The sequence below is a fragment of the Pongo abelii genome, chromosome 4 (genome assembly GCF_028885655.2).
Source record: "Pongo abelii isolate AG06213 chromosome 4, NHGRI_mPonAbe1-v2.0_pri, whole genome shotgun sequence".
In the NCBI taxonomy this organism is placed as follows: Eukaryota; Metazoa; Chordata; class Mammalia; order Primates; family Hominidae; genus Pongo; species Pongo abelii.
The window spans coordinates 169,736,133-169,758,867 of NC_071989.2; the positions used below are offsets into that span (position 1 = coordinate 169,736,133).

Consider the following 22,735-nt stretch of genomic DNA (forward strand, 5'->3'; position numbering starts at 1 on the left):
CTCCTGAAAACACGAAACGTCTATATTTTCATGGATGATTATAGTGAGGATTTTAAAACAAAAGCTTGCATATTAAAAAAATAAAATATCCAGATCCATGTCTGCCAAATCCAGCTTATTTTAAAATAATGTTTGAGACAAGATTTCTAACTTGGGCTCTGACACTAATCTACCACATGACCTGGTGTAAGTCACTTTCTCTCTCTGGACTGATTTCTTCTTCTTTGAATGAAAGAGAACAAACAAGTTAATCTCTAAGGTCTTTACTTCGAATACTTAATAACTTAGTAATTCTATTTCATTCCTTAGTGTGTTTAAATTACAGGTTTTCTAATACCATCATCACGAAATTTATAATAAAGACAACATTAGACAATTGGTTTGTTTATAAAAAACTTTGTATAAAACATTGTTGTAATTTTAAAACATGCCAATTTTTGTCATTGAGGAGGTCATGTTAGAAGCATTTCTTTTCATATTGAGTTTCAGAATCTTTTATGTCAAGCCAAACAACTTTATCATCTGACAACCTCTTTTCTATCCTTTCAAGCTCTTGGGGAATTAGTTCCTTTTGAAACCTAGAGAAACTCATCTGAGAGAGCAAGAGAGGTCTTCACAGATAATTATCAGCATTAGCCAGGTGAAGAGGCCCAACTCCTGTGTTCCATTCTGCAAAAGAAACCTCTTTAAAGTTTTCATTTTCCAGATTGCTTTTGCTTGAATTATAAAAATCCCACAGAACAGAGGCTTATAATATTTTATAATGTTATAGTTTTTTTCCCATCTTTCTATTAGAGATAGATAAATAGACTTAATAAAAACAAAAAGGATAATTCCTTTAGACCCCAAACTCCTCTGGGCCTGTGAATTTGGGCTTAAGGGAGGGCAGTTTAACTCTTTGAGAGCATTGCTGCTCTGCTGTGGATGTTGAATGAGGCTGCACTGAATCTATGGTTTGAAATCTGTTTCTCCTTCATCCCTGCTGCCATATTCACCCCCAATTCACAAAAGACTAGGGCTAGAGCTGCCAAAATCACAAAGGACTTTGCTGGTTGCCTGGCTCCATTTTTGTTTTTAAAGGGTATTTCATGAAGTAAGTGCCACAGTGGGAAAAAAGGAATGGCTCTTTCATAAAAGAAATTTTAGAAAGACCGTAAAATAATCCCTGCTCTAATAGCCACGGTGCACTTTGGCATTTTAACTCACTGGGAATTCCTATAGCAAGGAAATCTATACACCTAACCCATTGTTTTTCAAATCCATGGATTGCTTTGGGGGTATAGCTTTAATGTAATAATTTTATTTTAAAGATAATGAAGAAGCAAAGTTTATTCAAGAATAAAGTCAAGAATATAGTCATAATAAAAACTTAGGGGAATTCAGAACCTGAATCTTTTGGTTTCGATCCTATTCTTTTTTTCTATACATTCTAATTGCAGATCCAGATCTAGAACACTCTCTAAAATTTTTCAAAATGTAATATGAATTTCATACACCTTAAAATAAAAATGGACCTAGACATATTTCTTGATGTTATGTTACTAATGAGCAAAGTACGACCTAGAAAGACTAAATGACTGTTTAATGGTCATGTGACTAAATCAAAGCAAAACTCGAGATAAGAGGTAAATTTTTTTGAGTGTCTGTCCATGAATGGTATCCATAAACATGCCACCCATCCATGATAACCCATGCCTTTGAATTAAGAATGAAGAAAATTACATCTAAGTTATTTTATACCTTACGTCCTTATCAGCCATTAATGAGTTCAGTTGAATAGGATTCTTCCTTTTGCCTTAGCAGAAGATTGTGACAATAGAACCGGTGAGTTTTGATGATACCATTGCAACCAGGAAGAGCCAATAAAAATAAGCATTAGATTAGAAATGTCAAATATATAACTTTGAGCATAAACTCACCTCCTTTAAAGGTTAGCTTAGACTAGTTAAATGAGAAATTGTATTATTAATAGATTTTTATATGCAGTTTCAGCTCTAGGTAGCAATGATAAAGAGCCCACATATTAAATATAGTGATAATTACAGAAATAAAGATAGTATTTGCTAAGTGTTTACGCAGTACCAGGCACTTTGGTAAGGACTCACCTACTCTTAATACTTACCATAATCCTGTGCTCATTTTATGGAAGATTGAGCTGAAGCTCAGAGAGGTTAAGAGACTTGCAAAAGGTCACACAATAGCAAGTTATAGAATAAGAATTTGAACTTAAGAATTAGTTTCTAGAGCCAATATTCTTAAGTATTTTATAATATTAAAGAAATGTCATAATGAAAATCAAATCTGAAAATGCTATATTAGAAATGTCTTCCTCCACAACGTGGTGATTTTTCAAAGACCTAAAGACAGAAATGCCACTTCACTCAGCAATTGCATTACTGGGTATGTACTCAAAGGAATGTAAATTGTTCTATGATAAAGACACATGCACATGTCTGTTCACTGCAGCATTATTCACACTAACAAAGACATGCAATCAACCTAAATGCCCCTCAACGATAGACTGGATAAAGAAAATGTGGTACATATACACCATGTAATACTATGCAGTCATAAAAAAGAATGACATCGTGTCCTTTGCAGGGACATGGATGGAGCTAGAGGCCATTATCTTAGCAAACTAATGCAGGAACAGAAAAGCAAATACCACTTGTTCTTATAAGTGGGAGGTAAATGATGAGAACACATGGACACGTAGAGGGGAATAATATACACAGGGACCCTCTTGAGACTGGAGGGTGAGAGGAGGAAGAAAATCAGGAAAAATATCTAATGGGTACTAGGCTTAATACCTGGGTGATGAAATAATCTGTACCAGAAACCCCCATGGCACAAGTTTACATATGTAACAAATCTGCACGTGTATCTCTGAACTTAAAAAGAACAGTTAATAAAAAAGAAAAAAAAAGAAATGTCTCTTTCTCTTGAATGCTATTTCCTAGCAGGAAGCATGAAGTCTTTATTCTCCACCCGTTTAAGCCAGTGATTTCTTTGCTGCTTACCTCTCAGATAAGCTCATGCTACCTTGTATTCTGATGGCTGTTTAAAGAAATGCACAGAAATGCATCTAGTTAAAGTGAACTGGAATTACATGATTCGGAGAAGGAATTGGTTAAGCTTCCATGTTTTGGGAAGAAAGAGTTTGGCAAAGCAAACAATGATGTGAGAAAGGTGACCCTTAGGTCTGCGTTAAAAAACAAAACAATAACTAGTCTCAAGTAAGTGCGCAGCTTTAATGAATGTGCTCATTTGCGAGATACCTGCGTATGTAAGTGTACTCTGTAATAATCTTTGTTTGCTTTCCCTTATAACTCAGGTTATAGCAGCGGCATTCCTGCCTTTTGGCGAACAAAGCAATCTTGGTTTGAATGACTAATTCCAAAGCTCCAAGATTTTTAGGAGTTCCCAGGACCTTGCTTTCTCTTGATGACTTCTGTCCTTAGCTCCTGCAGTCAGTTGTGCCATTGGCCCGTTCTCCTGTTTTCAGGGAAGTAAAGCTACTCCCATTTTGTGAGCTAGATCACCTTACTGAAGATTTGAGGGGTCAAGGGGAGAGAAAACATGGTATCCTACAATGTTTTCTGCCACTCTTGTCTCTCTCCCCTCCTCTCCCATTCATTCCTTGCCATTTTCTTTTTTCCCCTCCCTTTTAGGAACAAGTTTTCTTCCCTGCTATTAGGAGATAGATAGTTCTGCCCTTCTCTGAAGGCTCCGTGTAAGCTGACATGCATTCCCCACTGCAGCTCAATGACCCCAAGAGAGTCTCTCGGGGCATTGTTCAAGAAATATGGTTTGCATCTTAAGAGGAATTCTGTAGCATTATCACCAGAAATTAATTTTTCTCTACTTGTTATGAATGTATATACTTAAAAATAGCAAAATTTTGTCTCTTCTTTCAAATTCTATACTTCTGACGTCTCACCAATGTAGTCTATCTTAGTGGTAATTTAATACCAATATTTTATGAAGAAAATAGCTCTATTTTTTAAAAACTACCATGCCATTTTTTTGTTGTTTTCCTGCTATCTAATTCCAGGTTATAAAAGTACTATGCCTCTAAGTCATTTGTTATCTCAGGACTCCTCACCCCTCCTGTACAGGGAAAGTAGAGAGGATGCTGTTTAATTTTCTTTAAAGATGAACAAAATCGAGGCCCAGGGAGGTGAAATGATCAAAGCTCAACATGCCACATAACTGGCACCAACACCTAAGTTATTTCTAGATGTGTTCCACTGCCTTTCTCATATGCATCTCCCCAAACTCAATTTAGGAGACCACCAGTTTCACCAGCATGCACGCACCATGGCAAGTTCTGCAGTTCAATTCTGGAGCTGGAAACCACTACAAAGCAACAGAAGAGTGGAAGAGGCAGAGACCAAGAACATGCTATCACATTGGCCTTCCAAAGTCTTTCGTCAAGCCATCTGGGATCAGCTCTCCTTCACCTTGCAGAAGGAATGAGCTTTTAAACTTAATTGGATTACTGTTCATGTTTAATGAGCTTCCCTTTGCCCATGGGTTGCATCCAAATTCCTGACACAGCCCTGAGTGATCTATCCTGCTTCTTTTCCATCCTCACTTGAGCTACCTGCCCCTCCTTCACTCTTTTCTAGCCACCGGGCTTTTTCATAATTTTTCAAACGTTCTACAGTACTTCTTTCTCAGACTCCTCCCACAAGCTCTTCTTTCTGCTTAAAATTTAATCCCCTCACCTCACCTCACCTCTACCTTCCCACCCGGTTCTATGGTTTCTACCCACTTGTCTCCTCCTTTGGAAAGCCCTTTCCCACTGGCCTGTGTTGAGGAGCTTGTCCTCATTTTTGCCCTATTTATTGATGCTATAGCAGTTATCAAAATGGTAATCATTTGTTTCTCTGATTTTTTATATTTTATGATCTCTCACTCCCGCTAGACCTTAATGACCTTTGAGTGCAGTATTTAGAACAGTCCTTGACAAATAGTAAGCTTTCAATAAATAATGTTAAATGAATAAAAGAGTAAGGCAGCTTGGAAGAGTGTTTTCTTCCGCCTGTTCATTTATTTGCCCATTGGACAAAGGCTGATTAGACCTCACCTCCTTCTGTGTGCATTGAGGGGACCCAGGATTTGATCTGACAAGGTTCTTGTCATCCAACATTTGTAAAGAAGTGGGAAGCCAGTTTTGGAGCCCAGTGAGTGAGCACAGACATGGTGTTTGCCAAACCTTCTCATCTGCAACCTTCCAGAATCTCCTTAAGGCTGCTCAACACGTTCCATACCCAATACATCACCTTTAAGCTGCCATATCATCTGTATTAAACGAGCGTGGCTTCTTGGTTCTGCTGCAGTCCTCCAGATTTCTAGGCTCCCATTTTGCAATTTCCTGATGAACTGCAAGGGCTCGTGGGATTAGTAGCTACATTTAATCTGGTTGTTTATCAAGAATTGAGAAGGCCAGAATGCATATTTTCTTCTAGAAGGGAAAACATTTTAAATTACATGTTAGGGTGCTTTTCCCAATTCTTCCGAACCCTCAGAGTCCACACAAGCCCATCTCCTTTCCCTGAACTAGTCTGGCCTTTTAAATTTTCTGTATACATTCTCTCTGCCTGTCATTTTGTGACACAATCACTTATGTTTGCATATTATCACCTAAATAATATTCCATTATTATTTACTTTAGTACACATGTATTTATGTGTACATGTGTGTGAGCATGTATATGTGTGCATGTGTATTCTGTGTTTCTAAGGAGTTTCTTGGGGACAAGAATATGTACACCTCCTTTATAAAACCCACAATGTTTAGCATGGTCCTAGGAATTCACTAAAAGGTCAAGGATGTACGTCCTAAATAATACATCATACGTTGGCTTCTCTGGTAGCAGACATTGAGACAAAGTTTGGCTTGTAGGATTTTTGTTAGAGATCAACAAACATGGAGGGAAAGTTGGAGAAGAAAAAGCGAGGCAGATGCAGATTTGAACTGGGATGTGGCCTGACAAAGCCTCAGCCAACCCCACAGAATTGTTCTTCTATTGGCCGAAATAACCTGGTCTTTGGATCTTCGGGCCTCTGCCTTGATCAGTCATTGTATATGAGGGTCCCTAAGAAGGGCATGCCCTTGGGTGTCTTTCTGCTGCTGAGGCAAAGCCTGAAGAAACTGTCAGCAGAAGCTGCCCACTGTCAACTAGGGCAAAAAGTCCTTTCACGAAGGGAAATCTGGGTGGCACATCTCCTTGTCCACCATACAGCAGATGACACCATCCAATCAAAACCTATCAGATTGAAGTTTGGTAAATGTTTGTGGGATTGGATCCCATTGACCAGACCTCTGGTTAAGCTGAAAGACCACTCCATGAACCCATACTTGTCCTAGTAAGAAGAAACAGTGATGCTACCTTGGCCTGAGAATATGGGGGAGATAATACATTGAAATTTAGAAGGGTGCTGGACACATAAAAAAATTCTCACACTTCCAAAATCCAGCCAGAACTGTTTCTTGTCACAGATAACTCTGCTTTGTTGACTCTAGAAATTCTCCCTACCTTATCATGTACCCAAATAAAAATATTTTCCTAACAATACCTGAAATCTTTACCATTTCGACATATATGATATCATCTAACTCATGTAAAAACATATGAAATAGCAATATTGCTCCCTATCAAAAGCATGCAATGTAGGCATTTTACAGATTTATTTCTTAATGTTTATGGGGTTATATTCCTGGGTTTGTGCTAAGCACTTTTCTTGGATTGTCCCATTTAATCATAAAAACAACATTATAATATAAATTCTTTTATTCCTATTTTACAGATAGGGAAACTAAAATTCTACAAGGGGGAGCAATTTGCCTAAGGTCATAAGCTAGTGAATTGTAGAATCAGAATTTTAATCCAGGCCATCTGATGCTATAGAAATTTTAAAATTTTCTTTATAACAAAGACAACTTCTTCATTAAAGATACCTGCCTGATTTGTTTTTGGAAGTCCCCTTAGGGTTTCAAGGCCCCAAGGCTTCAAAGAGTAGAAAGCTATTCCGCATAGTAATAGTAGAGTAAGGAATTCAAGTTCCCTAGGAAGGGAATGAGAAAGTCCAGGTAGACCAGACCCTCTGCTGAGGAAGAGTTAGAAAGCACTTCTGGCTCCATCATACCCAGAGCTGCTCAGCTGAAGGTCTTTAGGAGAGCAAAAATGAGTAATGAAAGTTAAAAAAAAAATCATGTATGTAATATAAATTTCCTCTTTAATCTTATAAAAGCTTCAGTAAAATTGACATTGCTTATGAAGACACTTGTAGGAGTAGTTTTTTTTTTTATTTTTTATTTTTATTTTTGAGACAGGGTCTCACCCTGTCACTCAGGCTGGAGTGCAGTGGAGCAATCATGACTCACTGCAGCCTTGATCTCCCAGGCTGAAGTAATCCTTCTGCCTCAGCTTCCTGAGTAGCTGGGACTATAGGCAAGAGCCACCATGTCAGGGTAATTGTTTTTATTTTTGTAGAGGCAGGGTCTCACTATATTGTCCACGCTAATCTCAAACACGTGCTCAAGCAATCCTCCCGCCTCAGCATCCCAGAGTGCCAAGATTATACGTGTAAGCCAATGTGCCTGACAGGAGTAGATTTTTTAAAGCAACTTAAGGAGGTGTTGAGATTTTCATCCCTGGGTTCTGGAGACCAGGGAGACAGCCTAGTGAGACAAAGGATTCCCAGGATAATAAAACAACTAATAACTGGGTTTCCCTTTCATTTATAGATACCCATCTGTTTAGTTGATATTTCTATTTCATAGCTGAAGAAATAGTGACTGTGAGACATCAGTTTGCTGCATGTCATATAGAGAATAATGACAAACCAGGCCTATAGTCTAAACTTTTCTTTATAACCCTAAGCAGTCTTCAGAAAAGATCAGAAGAAATACTGAAACAAACGAATCAAAAAGTACTAATATTTTTATTCTTCCCCTAGGTTCTTAAGTTTAACCTCTTTGACCTGAGCAGAAGAAGCCAAATGAAAAGTGAAAGCCACAAATAAGAATCCTTCTGAGTGACTGTGTGTATAATGGGAGGGAGCTCTGATCCTATCCATTGCAAATACTCAGTCTTTCCCCATAAATGACAGTAATCACTGCATAATGAAGTTACAGCTCTTGGAGGTGATACAAGGAGCCAGGGGATTTTCAGCCTCAGAGACCTGAAGAAGCTACACACCATAACCCCTCCAAATGGAGGATCCTATTCCTACCCATGCCAGTTTCTGCAAAGCAGTCATGAAATTTAATTCCAGGGGGATTAAGGTGCTGTTTTAGGATACAAGCACCTAACCCTCCAAAGTGCAGCAGTGTTTATATATAGAAAAAAACCCCCTGAAACATGAAATCTTGCTATCAATTTCACATCTACAACCCAGCCAGAGCACTCTCCTCTAGCTGTTTCATTTTCACTGAAACAGGCATGCATGCCAGTAGGCTTTGTGGTCCCAGATGCCCTCATCGGACCCACAGATGGGAGGGTAGAAGAAGCAGACCAACTCAGGCAAAGGTTCTAAGCTTCAAACATTTACCTTGTACCAGGCTTTCTCTGTTCCCAGTGCAGGTGACACAACAGAGAAGAATAGAGATGTGAACCTTGCCCTCACAGAGCTCACAGTTTCATGGGCAAAATGAATTGGAAGATCTGGAAAACAAGACAGAGAACCAAGAGAAGTTCTTAAACTCAAGAGATAAACCTCTCAATTACTTAAACTGAGTTAGAAAGGGGATTTGAGGATTAAAAAAAGTGAAAATTCAGATATTAAAACATTTCTTTCTAAGCCATTGATTCAGCACATAGGGCAGGATAAAGGTATTAGTGTCAGAGGCTTGTGAACAAGAGCAGTTCCATCTTAAACAGGAGCTGGGTAAAATGAGGCTGAGGCCTACTGGGCTGCATTCCCAGATGGTTAAGGCATTCTAAGTCACAGAATGAGACAGGAGGTCAGCACAAGATACAGGTCGTAAAGACGTTGCTGATGAAACAGGTTGCAGTAAAGAAGCCGGCTAGAACCCATCAAAACCAAGATGACCAAAAGAGTGACCTCTGGTCATCCTAACTGCTACATTCCCACCAGTGCCATGCGGTTTACAAATACCCTGGCGACATCAGGAAGTTACCTTATATGGTCTAAAAAGGGAAGGCATGAATAATCCACCCCTTGTTTAGCATATCATCAAGAAATAACCATGGGCAGCCAGCAGCCCTTGGGGCTGCTCTGTGCGTGGGGTAGCCATTCATTTATTCCTCTACTTTCCTAATAAACTTGCTTTCACTTTACTCTATGGACTCACCCTGAATTCTTTGTGTGAGATCCAAGAACCCTGTATTGGGGTCTGGATCAGGACCCCTTTCCTGTAATATCTTTCTGGTGACCACAAAGGGACAATAGTGCAGAAACCCCCAACCTAAAGGCTAACTTTGGGTAAGTGTTGGGGTGCTGTAAAATCTTTCTGGTGACCATGGAAGCAACTATAGTGAGAAAACCCCTGACCTGAAGGCTAACTTTGGGTAAGTGTTGAGGTCTGGTGACATATTTCTGGTGAACCCTAAAGGGATGATACTGAGGAGACCCCCCGACCCAAAGGAAATAGACTACAGCGCTGATTGGATGACTTTGGGTAAGTGGTGGGGTACCCGGGTAAAGGATGGGATTGGGTTAGAGTCCCTTCTAAGATTTAGAAGGTTGAAGGCCCCTCTCAGTAATGTCCCTTTCGGTTAAGAACAGATTTGGCACTATGGGATGTTAACTGTTATTCTCTTTGGATTAATCGCCTTTGCTGATGGCTGTGGGTGACAGGCTTCCATATGTACAGGATTGTGGGACGTGGGGAGCTTTTTCCTCCCTAAAAGGAGAAACTTGAGAGATGATGGGACTGCTGGAAAAGATCCCTTCATGGCAGACAGGCAGCCGCTGAACTTTTCACCGTAGCTGCAATGGGTGGGTCTTTATCTGGCCTCCCTGAGCGCCTCACTTTCCCCACCCTGCCTCAGGCAATGCTTTCCTTTCTCTCTGTGTGCAAACTGGTTGAATGGTAAAGATCACTGTTTATCTCCTGTTAAGGTTTCATTAATGGGAAAAAGAATTTGTGAGGCTATACTTAAGCTATAGCGAATCTGTTGTAGTCTGTGCTATGAATTTGTCTTTCTGTATTGTTCTGTCATAATGAGGGGTACTTTAGGATACAACGTGGGCTTAGGACAACTTAAAAGCCCACTGTTAAGACAAACCAGCAAACTGGTCAGTCATGTCCTTGGGACATGTAACTTGTGACCATGTGGCTGTGCTTTCTTTTTTCACAATGGAGGCCCAGGTTCAGGGTTCAATTCTGGCTTAGGGGATGATCCTTTATCTTCTGTCTGTCTGTGTATTTATATGTATTATATGTGTGATGTTTATATATGAAAAAGCTTTAATTAATTGGTTTAATAATAATAAAAGCTTAAATCAAATATTTTGTTAGAAAAGTAAAAAGTATAATGCCTTATAGTTCATGTGACCTAAGTAATCTTTGGGAAATAAAAACAGTTTTAAACATTATTGGTAAAATCATGCACACGTATGTTTATTGCAGCACTATTCACAATAGCAAAGACTTGGAACCAACCCAAATGTCCAACAATGATAGACTGGATTAAGAAAATGTGGCACATATACACCATGGAATACTATGCAGCCATCAAAAATGATGAGTTCATGTCCTTTGCAGGGACATGGATGAAATTGGAAATCATCATTCTCAGTAAACTATCGCAAGGACAAAAAACCAAACACCGCATGTTCTCACTCATAGATGGGAATTGAACAATGAGAACACATGGACACAGGAAGGGGAACATCACACTCTGGGGACTGTTGTGGGGTTGGGGGAGGGAGGAGGGATAACATGAGGAGATATACCTAATGCTAAATGGCAAGTTAATGGGTGCAGCACACCAGCATGGCACATGTATACATACGTAACTAACCTGCACATTGTGCACATGTACCCTAAAACTTAAAGTAAAATAATAATAATAAAAAAAATAAAAAATAAAAAATAAAAAAAATAAAAAAATTGAGAAAAAAAGATTATTGGTAAAATAAAGACATTTGGTCTAAATTATACAGGTCAGATATTAAGTTCACTAAATGATTTAAGGTCATAAACTGCTTCTTTGACTTTAGGAAATTGTTCAATTTACCTACTTTGTTTATTTGTTTGTTTGTTTTTTGAGATGGAGTCTCACTCTGTTGCCTAGGCTGCAGTGCAGTGGTGTGTTCTCAGCTCATTGCCACCTCTGCCTTCCAGGTTCAAGCGATTCTCCTGCCTCAGTCTCCTGGGTAGCTTGGACTACAGGCGTGTGCCACCAGGCCTGGCTAATTTTTTTGAATTTTTAGTAGAGACAGGCTTTGGCCATGTTAGCCAGCCTGGTCTTGAACTCCTGACCTCAGGTGATCCGCCTGCCTCAGCCCCCCAAAGTTCTGGTGTTACAGGCATGTGCCACCACACCTGTCCCAATTTACCTACTTTGGAGCATTAGATTCTAGATACTGCTTGGGAACATGTGGAATTAGCCACACCCTGTAGCTATGCTGGAGAGTCAGCTTTTATCTGCACTTCTGCCTGGTGTATCCTAGGCTAGGCTCCACACCTAGTACACAATTAAAAACCCAAACTTACCAAAGTTTTCACCAAAAGTAAAAGTCACTAAGAGTTAATGGTATAACATACAATTGAGACTACAGCAGTTTTACATACAAGGTGTCTAAGGAAAGTAGAATGCACTTTCGGTAAAGATTATAAGAAGGTATGGGAACATGATTTTTTTTGGCCTAGATTAAAAGGTTAAAACATTGTTTTAAGTTAGATAGAATAAAGCTAAAGATTTGAACAATTTATGGAAGGTTTGTAAAAAATTAATTGTAAAAGAGATTCTGTGTGTGAATATATTGGCTAAAGCAAAAGGGGTATTCTTCAGTTTTTCCATAAATTAAGCATTGGAATAAAAGCACAACAGGTTTTTCTTAGAGCACTTATCTGCTCTTTAACAAAAATTGTAAAGGGAATGGCATGCTTTCCTTAAGCAATCAAAACTTGACTTATAAAGCCAATAAAAACGCTTTGGGGAAATGGACTCATACCTTGCCTATACAGTCCCCATATAATGTTTCTGACTTGTGGTAAGTAAAGAATGTCACTTTCCAACAGGTCCGGGAGCCCCAGGTTATCTTGGGACCTCAAGAGCATAGGAATTACTCAACTCATAGGTATTTGAGGGTACAAACCCATGGCAGATCTTGGCCTTAAAAAAGTCTTATCTGAGATTCCTTCTGTGAAACAGAGTTCCGTCAAAGCCAATTTACAAAGAGATTATTTGAAAAATAATTACTCTTGCTGCACTTTATACACATAACCAGGCCAAGTATAATAAAACAAATCAGTCTTACCATTATTTATCTTTAGTAAAAATGGGAAACTGGAGAGAAATGTTATGTTTCAAGAACTATGGTACACTTGTTATTAAATTCTAATCTCGTTGGTTATTTTTAAGTTTGTTTCTGCAATTTAAGCTAACCCTGCTTATTCCTGTGAACCAACCAGTGATCTCTGACTGCTGCTTAGAAGAAACAAAAGGGATAGGTAATGTAAAAATCTGGATAAATATTCTTATTGTGGACACATTACAATCAGCTAACAATTCCATATCAGCTTGGTTCCAGCAGTTGCCCAGTTCATGGAAAGCCTTCTTATTTAGTTTACTCGAGATAATTTTACTTATTTTGCTTAACTCTTGTGGAATATACTGTTGCTGTACTCATTTTATAGGAATGCAGAATAAGCTTACTCAATGTTTTCTTAAATTGAACTCTTATTAATCTTCCAGCTGTCACCTCTTTTCAGAACTCAAGAGTCATGAATGGCCCCTGGCATACTGTTGCTTTCTGACTGAGCTCTTCTCTACTCTGAACACAAGAGACCCTAATAGCTAGGCAGGAATATTATCGCCCCTATTTTGCCTGAAGAAGTTACAGAAAATGGAACTTCGTCCCTTTGAAACCCTTAGGATTAAGGGTTCTCTTTTAAAAGGGAAGGGGAAAATGTCAGAGGTGTGTGAATCAGAGCAACTTCATCTTAAATAGGAGCTGGGTAAAATGAGGCTGAGATCTACTGGGCTGCATTACTAGACAGTTAAGGCATTCTAAGTTACAGAATGACATAGGAGGTCAGCACAAGATACAAGTCATAAAAACCTTGCTGATAAAACAGGTTGCAGTAAAGAAGCTGGCTAAAACCTACCAAAAGCAAGATGACCACAAGAGTGACCTCTGGTCATCCTCACTACTACACTCCCACCACCAACATGACAGTTTACAAATGCCACGGCAAGTCAGGAAGTTACCTTATATGGTCTAAAAAGGGGAGACATGAATAATCCACTCCTTGTTTAGCATATCATTAAGAAATAACCATAAAAATGGGCAACCAGCAGCCCTTGGGGCTGCTCTGTCTATGGAGTAGCAATTCATTTATTCTTCTACTTTCCTAATAAACTTGCCTTCACTTTACGGAGTTGTCATGAATTCTTTCTTGCATGAGATCCAAGAACCCTCTCTTGGGGTCTGGATCAGGACCCCTTTCCCATAACATTACGACAGGGCCAGGATGGGCTGCATTGCCTCTGCCTGGTTCCTCCTGTAGGCATGAAGACCAGCAGTGGTGTACTGGGTGGCTGAGGGACTTCTGTCATCATGCTACTCTTGAGGACCTCCCACAAAACCTTGTCCCTTTCTTTGGTGACTCCTACCTCTTTGAAAACTTCTTCATCAGTAACTCCTACATGTGGCCGTTCAATATTTTTATCTCAGTTGACGTGGATGGCAATGAGAAAACATTTGGTGCCTTTTGCCACTTCAGCTTCAGTGGGCTAATAAGGAGTCCAAGGTGACCCTAGAAACACTGTACCTTTAGGAAAAAATGTGGGATCTACCTTTGGTGTATGAGCTATGGGCATCCTTGGAGGAAACGTGTCATGGCTCTACCAAGTGGACATTGCTTCACCTAGTGAAGATCAGAAGGTGGGAGACTCAATTAGGGAATATGAGGGCCATCCAATTCCTTCCCATCAACTGAATGATTCTTTATACTCTCCATTCTTTTTTGTTTCTTGCTCACTTAACCCACATTTTTCTTACCCTGTCTCATGTTTTCCTTTGGCACTTTGTAGCTGTGGTGTAAACATGCCATCGTTGAGACCTACATTATCTCTGCCTATAATGAAGTCAACAAGACATGCACTGGGCAGAGTCTCCCTGGGAGTGCCTTCCTTCCACAGGGAGCCTGCCCAGAAGGGTGATATCATTGTCAAGCTCAAAGTTTATTCCTAGACAGATTAACACCCCAAGTATTAAGATGCTTAATCAATCATTCTTATTTTCAGCTTTATCCCAATCATCTCAGGGTCCACCACACAAACACCCTAAAACATATACTCCCTCGTTCCCATGCACAAAGCCCACATGACTTTGTGCCTGTTGGAAACTGTTATTATTTTCTACATTTCAGAATGCCGCTATTTTAATAATATGTGTCTACCACTGAACTCCTTCTCAGTTTGGCTATTTTGTCATATGGGGTAGGAGAAGAAACCTAACCTAAGCCTGAGATTGATTTTCATATTTCAACCATTGAGTCCACTTTCTAGTCCATGGCTGGAGATAGACCTGAGTGCTACATGAAAATGGGAAGAGATGTCATCTCCAAGCCTGTAGATTTCATGTTTTTATTTCATGTGCGCACACAATCTTCAGACTCTCAAAATCACTTTTGTTTTTAATGCCAGCCATCCAACATAATCTGGCCCTGCCTTGCATCAACGACACATAAAATCCAGCCTCCCTTCAAGTTTACCCAAAATAACTGACTTCTACAGAAAAACATGAGTGAGTAATGTAGTCTCTATTAAGACACAAAGAGTGACAAAGAGGGAGAGAGGTGTTATCAGGGCCCATAGCACATATTTTAACACACACACCCACTCCCACCCAAGAATGCAGGAATTGTTTGTCTATCAAGTCTCTGTTGAGCTTAGTGCCCTGAAGCTTCTCAAATCTGCCATCTCAGTCCATGCAAGTGTCCCATTTTGCTGGTCTCTGTCTTCTAGGTTACCTTCTCCTTAGCATCCTCATCATAATTTCACCCATAATTATACAGAGTAGTTCAAATCTCCCAAGTTGCTAACTCAAACCCATTTCAATTTGGAGAGTGTGTGAAGCATTTTCTTTAGCATAATCAAAGCTTTTATGAGTTCTTGGCTCTTTTATGGAATATGTTTACTCTTCTCTCTCTCTCTTTTATACCTGTAGTTCTTTTCTCTGTGACAGTTTTCCTTATTTTTGACTTTTACTCTCTTATTTTTCTTTTTTAATTTTGCTCTAAGTTCTGGGATACATGTGCAGAATATGAAGCTTTTTTACATAGGTATACATGTGCCATGGTGGTTTGCTGCACCTATTTACCTACCCTCTAAGTTCCCTCCCCTCACCCTCCCACCCCGCAAAAGGCTGCGGTGTGTGATGTTCCCCTTCCTGTCCATGTGTTCTCATTGTTCAACTCCCACTTATGAGTGATAACATGCAGTATTTGGTTTTCTATTCCTGTGTTATTTTGCTGAGGATTATGGCTTTCAGCTTCATCCATGTCCCTGCAAAGGACATGATCTCATTCCTTTTTATTTGCCTTTTACTTTCTAAGTTTTCACCAAAATTTCTATTAACCTTCAAATAATTCTTAAAATTAATTAATGAGCATCTATCTATCTAGCTGGCTAGCTATCAGATTTATCTTCCTCTATTTGTCAGGCATATAACAGTTGCTACATTGACAGCTTCATTATCAAGATGATAAACTGCTGAAATCAAGAACTGTATCAAGTTCTTGCTTTAAATTCCTCAATTCCGCTCTAATTCTAAGTAATCATCCTCGATCCAGAACACCAAACCTTTCCCATGCAGGTGATGAGTCTTTAGCAGAGTTGACAGATTCCTTTCTTTGCATCAGCTGAGTCTCCATAGTCCCCTGTCCTCAAAGGACTTATTCTTCATATCCTCTCCCCATGGTCTACTCTTTCTTCTCTCCAGGTAGGCTTTCTGTTCAGAAATTTTCCTCTTCACACGCTGGCATCTCCATAAATTGTCATTTATGGCCTAGTTGTGGTTCCTACTGGCCCTAAAAACTCCAGGACTCTCAATGTGAAAAACACTCTCCCAAATGTAAAGAGAGATAAACTGCAGAAAGAGAATTTCCAGGGAATACAAGATGGTATAGAAAATAGCCTAAATACCTTATTATTCAAAATAATCATGCCATAAAGTTAGAAAAAATTAAAGGTTAGTCCAGATATGATAGCTAAATACTAAATGGGACCTTGTACTGGAGGAAAAACAATGCAATAAAAGACATTATTGTGTAAATAGACAAGAAATGCAGCTGGCAGCTTAGATGCAAGTTCTATACAAATCTTCAATTCAATGAAGCTGATACCTGCACTGTGGGGATAGAAGAGAATATCTTTCTCCTAAGGAAATACTCACTGAAGGGGTAAAAAGTGGTAACATATGCAACTTACTTTTCAATGTTCAGAAAAAAAGGGTAGTCATGTATTAATATATGTATAGAGAAAGCAAATGGAATAAAGTGTTCAGGATAAGGAAATCTGGGTAAACAGTGTGCTCTTTGCTATTCATGCAACTTCTCTGTAAGTTTGAAATTCTTTTCTTTCTTTCTTTCTTTTTTTTTTTTTTTTGAGATGGAGTCCCACTCTGCTGCCCAGGCTGGATTGCAGTAGTGTGATCTCGGCTCACTGCAACCTCTGCCTCCCAGGTTCAAGCGATTCTCCTGTCTCAGCCTCCTGAGTAGCTGGGATTACAGGCACTTGCCACCATGCCTGGCTAATTTTTGTATTTTTAGTAGAGATGGGGTTTCACCATGTTGGCCAGGCTGGTCTCGAACTCCTGACCTCAGGTGATCAGCCTCCCAAAGTGCTGGGATTATAGGCATGAGCCACCATGCCTGGCCTGAAATTATTTTAAAATAAGAAGTTTTATAAAATGATTCATGACTCTGTCTCCTAAATTTTACCACCACTTTGAGAGTCTCCGACTTCACTGCATCCATCATACAAGGCTCCCAGAAATGTGGTAAATCAACTGAAAATCCTATTAGGTGCTGTCCCAGCCAAAATCCCTTATCACAACTGCTGTTCCAATATTTCCTCCCATATTCATATGGGATAAATGAGATTTTTAATTCATTATTGAATTAATTTTGGTAATTTGTGTATTTTTATGTGTGATACTGTGAAATACATGTTTGGTCTTCAATGCTGTTTCCTGACATCAACCTCTAAAATTCTTAGACTCTTTAAAGTGATCTCATTTTGTATGCTAATGAGTTGACTGGTGGATGGCAGCCCCTAGGTAGCTTCAGGATGGTGCTGGTCACAAAACAAGACATGATTAGACGGTTCACATTTTTAGCCTTGCCCCGACATTTAGGGAGGGAAGAGGAGCTGAAGGGTTAGGCTGATCACCAATGGCCAATGGTTTAATCAATCATGCCTGCATAATGAAGCTTCCAGAATACCCAAAAGGACAAGGTTAGAAGTGCTTCTGAGATAGTTGAACACGTGGAGGTTCCTGGAGCTTGTCGTCCCTGGGGAGGGCATGGAAGCTGAATGTCTTTTTTCCCATAGCTCACCCTATGCATTGCTTCATCTGTATCCTTTGTAATATCCTTTATAATCAACTGGCAAACATAACTAAGTGCTTCCCTGAGTTCTGTGAGCCACTCTAGTAAATTAATTGAATCCAGAGAGAGGGCCCTGGGAATCCCAAATTGAAGCCAGCCAGTTAGAAGTTCTGCAGCCCTAGATTTGTGACTGGTGTCTGAAGAGGGGACTGTCCTGTGGGACTGAGCCCTTACTTAGCCTGTGGGATCTTTAGCTGTCTCTAGGTGGATAGTGTCAGAATTGAGTTGGAGGATACCCAACTGGTGTCTATTGCAGAACTGATTGCTCGCTTGTTGATGGGGCGAAATCTCTACACATTTGGTCACAAAATTCCCCTGTGTTGATTGTTGAGGTGTGAAAACAGAGGAAAAACAATTTGTTTTTCCCACTCACACTATGAATTTTTTCTTTTTCATTAAAGTTGTATAATTTACTGATAGGAAGTTATAGTATTTCTGAAAATTATTTTAATAAATTTGGTGATAACACCCACTCTCATTTTTAATTTCAGAAATCACTATCTTTTACCTTATTTACTATTTGTCCAAGTAATGAAAGAAAATTAGCAAATATTCTGTTAATTTTGTTGATATTTTCAACAAGCCAATATTTTGTTATTGATTTTATTTTTTAAAATTTCTATTTTATTGATTTTTGCTCTAATATTTATTACTACCTTCCATATTTTGCTTTGGCTTTAGAGTTTAGGCATTTTTTTTCCAATTTCTTAAGTTTGAAGCTTAGATTATTGACTTATGATATTTATTCTTTTCCAATATAGGTACTTAAAGCTATACATCTTCCCTCTAAGTGCTGTTTTGATACATTATAAATTTTGATATGTTTTTACTTCCATTCACTTCAAAATATTTGCTAATTTTCTTTGTGATTTTTTTGACTTACAGGTTAGTTATTTTAATTGACATGTACTAATTATACATATTTATGAGGTACAGAGTAATGTTTTAATAAATGTATACAATGTGTAATGATCAAATTAGGGTAATTAGCATATATATCACCTCAAATCTTTATCATTTCTTTGTGCTAGGAAAATTAAAAATCCTTTCTTCCAGCTACTTGAAAACATACAATAAATTATTGCTAACTGTTGTCACTCCACAGTGCCATAGAGCACTAGAGCTGATCCTTCCATCTGCCTGTAATTTTGTACCCAGTAACCAACCTCTCCCTAGCCTCCTCCTCCGGCTGCTCTTCCCAGGCTTTAGTAAACACAATTATATTCTCTATATCCATAAGCTCAACTATTTTAGCTCCCACATATGAATGAGAACATGTACTATTTATCTTTCTGTGCTTGACTTGTTTTACTTAATATAATATCCTGTGGGCTCATCCACATTGCTATAAATGAGAGGATTTTATTTTATTTTTTATATTGGAATAGTATTCCATTGTGCATATGTATATGTTTGTGTGTATAGATACATATGTGCGTGTGTATAGATACATGTATATATATTTGTTTGTCCATTCATTTGTGGATAGACACTTAGCTTGATTCTGTATCTTGGCTATTGTGAATAGTGCTGTGATAAATATGGGAGTGCAGATATTTGTTTGATATACTAATTTCCTTTCCTTTAGATAAATACCCAATAGTGGGATTGCTGAATCATATGAAAGTTCTATTTTTAGTTTTTTGAGGAGCCTCCATACTTTTTTCATAATAGCTGTACTAATTTACATTTTCACCAACAGTGTATAAGAGTTCCCTTTTTCTCCACATCCTTGCCAGCATTTATTATTATTATTTTGGTCTCTTTGATAATAGCTATTCTAACTGGTGTGAGATGATATCTTATTGTGGTTTTGATTTTTATTTCTTTGTTGATTAGTGATCGTGATGGTTAATATTGAGTGTCAACTTGATTGAAGGATACAAAATATTGATTCTGGGTGTGTCTGTGAAGGTGTTGCCAAAGGAGATTAACATTTGAATCAGTGGGCTGGGAAAGGCAGACCCAGTCTTAGTCTGGGTGGGCACAATCTAATCAGCTGCCAGCATGGCTAGAATATAAGCAGGCAGCAAAATGTGAAAAGAGAGACAGGCCTAGCCTCCCAGCTTACACTTTCTCCCATGCTGGATGCTTCCTGCTCTCAAACGTCAGACTCCAATTTCTTCTGTTTTGGAACTTGGACTGACTCTCCTTGCTCTCCAGCCTGCAGATGGCCTATTATGGGACCTTGTGGTCATGTGAGTTAATACTTAATAAACTCTGCTTTATATATGTATATATCTATTCCATTACTTCTATCCCTGACTAATACAGATTTTGGCACCAGAAGTGCTTCTAGAGGAGCAGAATATTAAAGATGGAGCTCTTTTGTTGGTTTGGAGGTTTCTGGAGTTGGGTGCTTAATATAATTAGATCCCTAAATGCTAAGGACTCTACTTCTAATAGTATGGAGAACACTGATAGTCCTTGGCATGAAATGTTTAGTGAGTTATGAAAATAAATGCATTTGACACTCCTGATTCACTGCCCATGAGAGGCAAGGAGTGTAGTGACTCTATACATAACACCTTTGACCATATATGGAGAACCAAGGAACATGATGAAGTTGATTGGTTGCTCCTAAGTGCAGTGGACAAAGTGATGAAAGAAATGATGAATTCAGAGATTCTATCTCCTGGCTTCAGAAGCAGATACTGAGCCTCAAATCTGCTAAGATTGCTCTGAATGAGAGTCTTCTGTAGGGAAAGAGCTGAAATTGTGGAAAAACAGACATAAGCTCTTATCATGTGAGTGGCTGACCTGCAATGAAAGGTGCATGCACAGCCTTGCCAGGTGTCTACTGTTAAAGTGAGGGCATTGATTGGAAAAGAATGGGACCATGAAACTTGGAATGGGGGCATAAGGGAGGGCTCTGATGAAGCTGGAAACACTGAGTTTGTAAACGCTGATGAACCTTATTATTATTATTATTACTAGAATAAACAGCTTCCCCATCCTCAGCAGTAGCAACATCCTCTCCCTGACTCATGCTGCAATCAGCCCTTCCACTTTTGCCTGAGGAGATAAACCTTGCACTGCCTGAGGTAACAATGATGGCCTCTCATGAGGAAGTTGCCAGGCAAGGTAATGTTGATTCTCCTCAGGACCAGCCACAAACACCCCTGTTTGCTTCTAGACCTATAACTAAAGTCCTGGTGGGCCTCTAAAGGTGAGGTTGAGAGGGTGACCCATAAGAAGGTGTGCTACACTTGAAAAGAACTGCTTGACTTTTCTAATTTATAAAAACAGAAATCTGGAGAACAGGCATGGAAATGAATATTAGGTGTGTGGGATAATGATTGAAGAAACAGATTTGGATCAGGCTGAATTTATTGATTTGGGCTCACTAAGTAGGGATTCTGCATTTAATGTTGCAGCTCGGGGAGTTAAAAAATGTTCTAATAGTTTATTTGCTTGGTTAGCTGAAATATGGATTAAAAGATGCCCCCCTGTGAGTGAGTTGAAAAAGCCTGTTCTCCCTTGGTTTAATGTGGAGGAGACTGGGATGGTGGAGTGAATTAGTCACTTCAGACTTACTCATCTCATCTAGGGGGGTCCAGAAGATATACTGTTGACCAATGCCTTGTGAAATAGATTTGTGAGAGCAGCACCTGAATATTTGAAAAGTCCTGTAATTGCTCTTCTCTCTATGTCAGATCCAACAGTGGGAAACACAGTCACTCAACTACAAAATTTAAATACAATGGGAATAATTGGATTCTTTGGGGGCAGGGGCCAAGTGGCAGCACTAAACTGTTAAAGGCAAGATGGGTATAGCTACCATAATGGAAAGCAGAGGCAAAGAGGCAATCACACTAGTCTGACTTGGGCAGAGCCCTGGCATTGCCTAATTAATCACGATGTTCTTAGAAGTGAACTTGATAGGAAGCCTACTGCATTCCTACTTATAGTACACAAACAATACTTCTATGTTGAATGGACAAAAGACTAATTTGAATTATAAAAACAAAGAATCATGGCCCCTCAATTGATTCCAGATTTGAGCCAGTTTACTGGCCCAGAACCCCTTGAATAAAGGGGAGGCCATGTCCCCTTGAGGAAGGACCCTACTACATTACCGACAATTTATGTAGTGAATCTTCCTCCCATCCTTCCACAAGGAGACCTCCAGCCTTTTAGCAGGAGGGAAAGGGAAATGATCAGACATTTCAGGGACTACTGGACACTGGCTCTGAGCCGATGTTTATTCCAGGGGACCCAAAACATCATTGTGGTCCTCCAGTTAATGTAGGGGCTTATGGAAGTCAGGTAATTATTGGAGTTTTAGCTCATGTCCAACTTACAGTGGGTCCAGTAGGTCCCTGGATTCATCCTGTGGTCATTTCCCCATGCCAGAATGCATATTGGCATAGACATAACAGCTGGCAGAATACTCACATTGATTCCCTGACTGGTAGGGTGAGGACTACTATGGTGGGAAGGGCCAAATGGAAGCCATTAGGACTGCCTCTACCTAGAAAAATAGTAAATCCAAAACATTGTCACATTTCTGGGGGGATTGTGGAGATTAATGCCACCATTGAGGACTTGAAAGACACAGGTGTGGTGATTCCCACCACATTCCTGTTCAATTCTCCCATTGGGCCTGTGCAGAGGACAGATGAAACTTGGAGAATGATGGTGGATTATTGTAAGCTTAACCAAGTTGTGACTCCAATTGCAGTTCCTGTACCAGATGTACCAATTTGTTTGAACAAATTAACACATCTTCTGGTATCTAGTATGCAGCCACTGACTTGACAAATGCCTTTTTCTCCATTCTTGTTCCTAAGACCCACCAGAAACAATTTTCCTTCAGCTGGCAAGGCCGGCAATATACCTTTACTGTCTTACCTCAGGGGTATATCAACTCTCTGGCTTTGTGTCATAATCTTATTTGGAGAGACCTTGATCG

The 22,735-nt window shown here is 39.3% G+C and overlaps 1 long non-coding RNA gene across 1 annotated transcript in view; it reads right to left on the reverse strand.

Moving 5' to 3' along the window:
• Nucleotides 1-5,050: 5,050 nt before the first annotated feature.
• LOC129059603 (uncharacterized) overlaps nt 5,051-22,735 on the reverse strand; it is an 89,592-nt gene continuing 71,907 nt past the window's right edge. Inside the window, exons 3-4 of the long non-coding RNA XR_010140067.1 lie at nt 8,562-8,674; nt 5,051-5,470 (exon numbers count right to left, since the gene is read on the reverse strand). This is a non-coding gene — a long non-coding RNA (uncharacterized LOC129059603). The remainder of the gene's footprint in view (nt 5,471-8,561; nt 8,675-22,735) is intronic.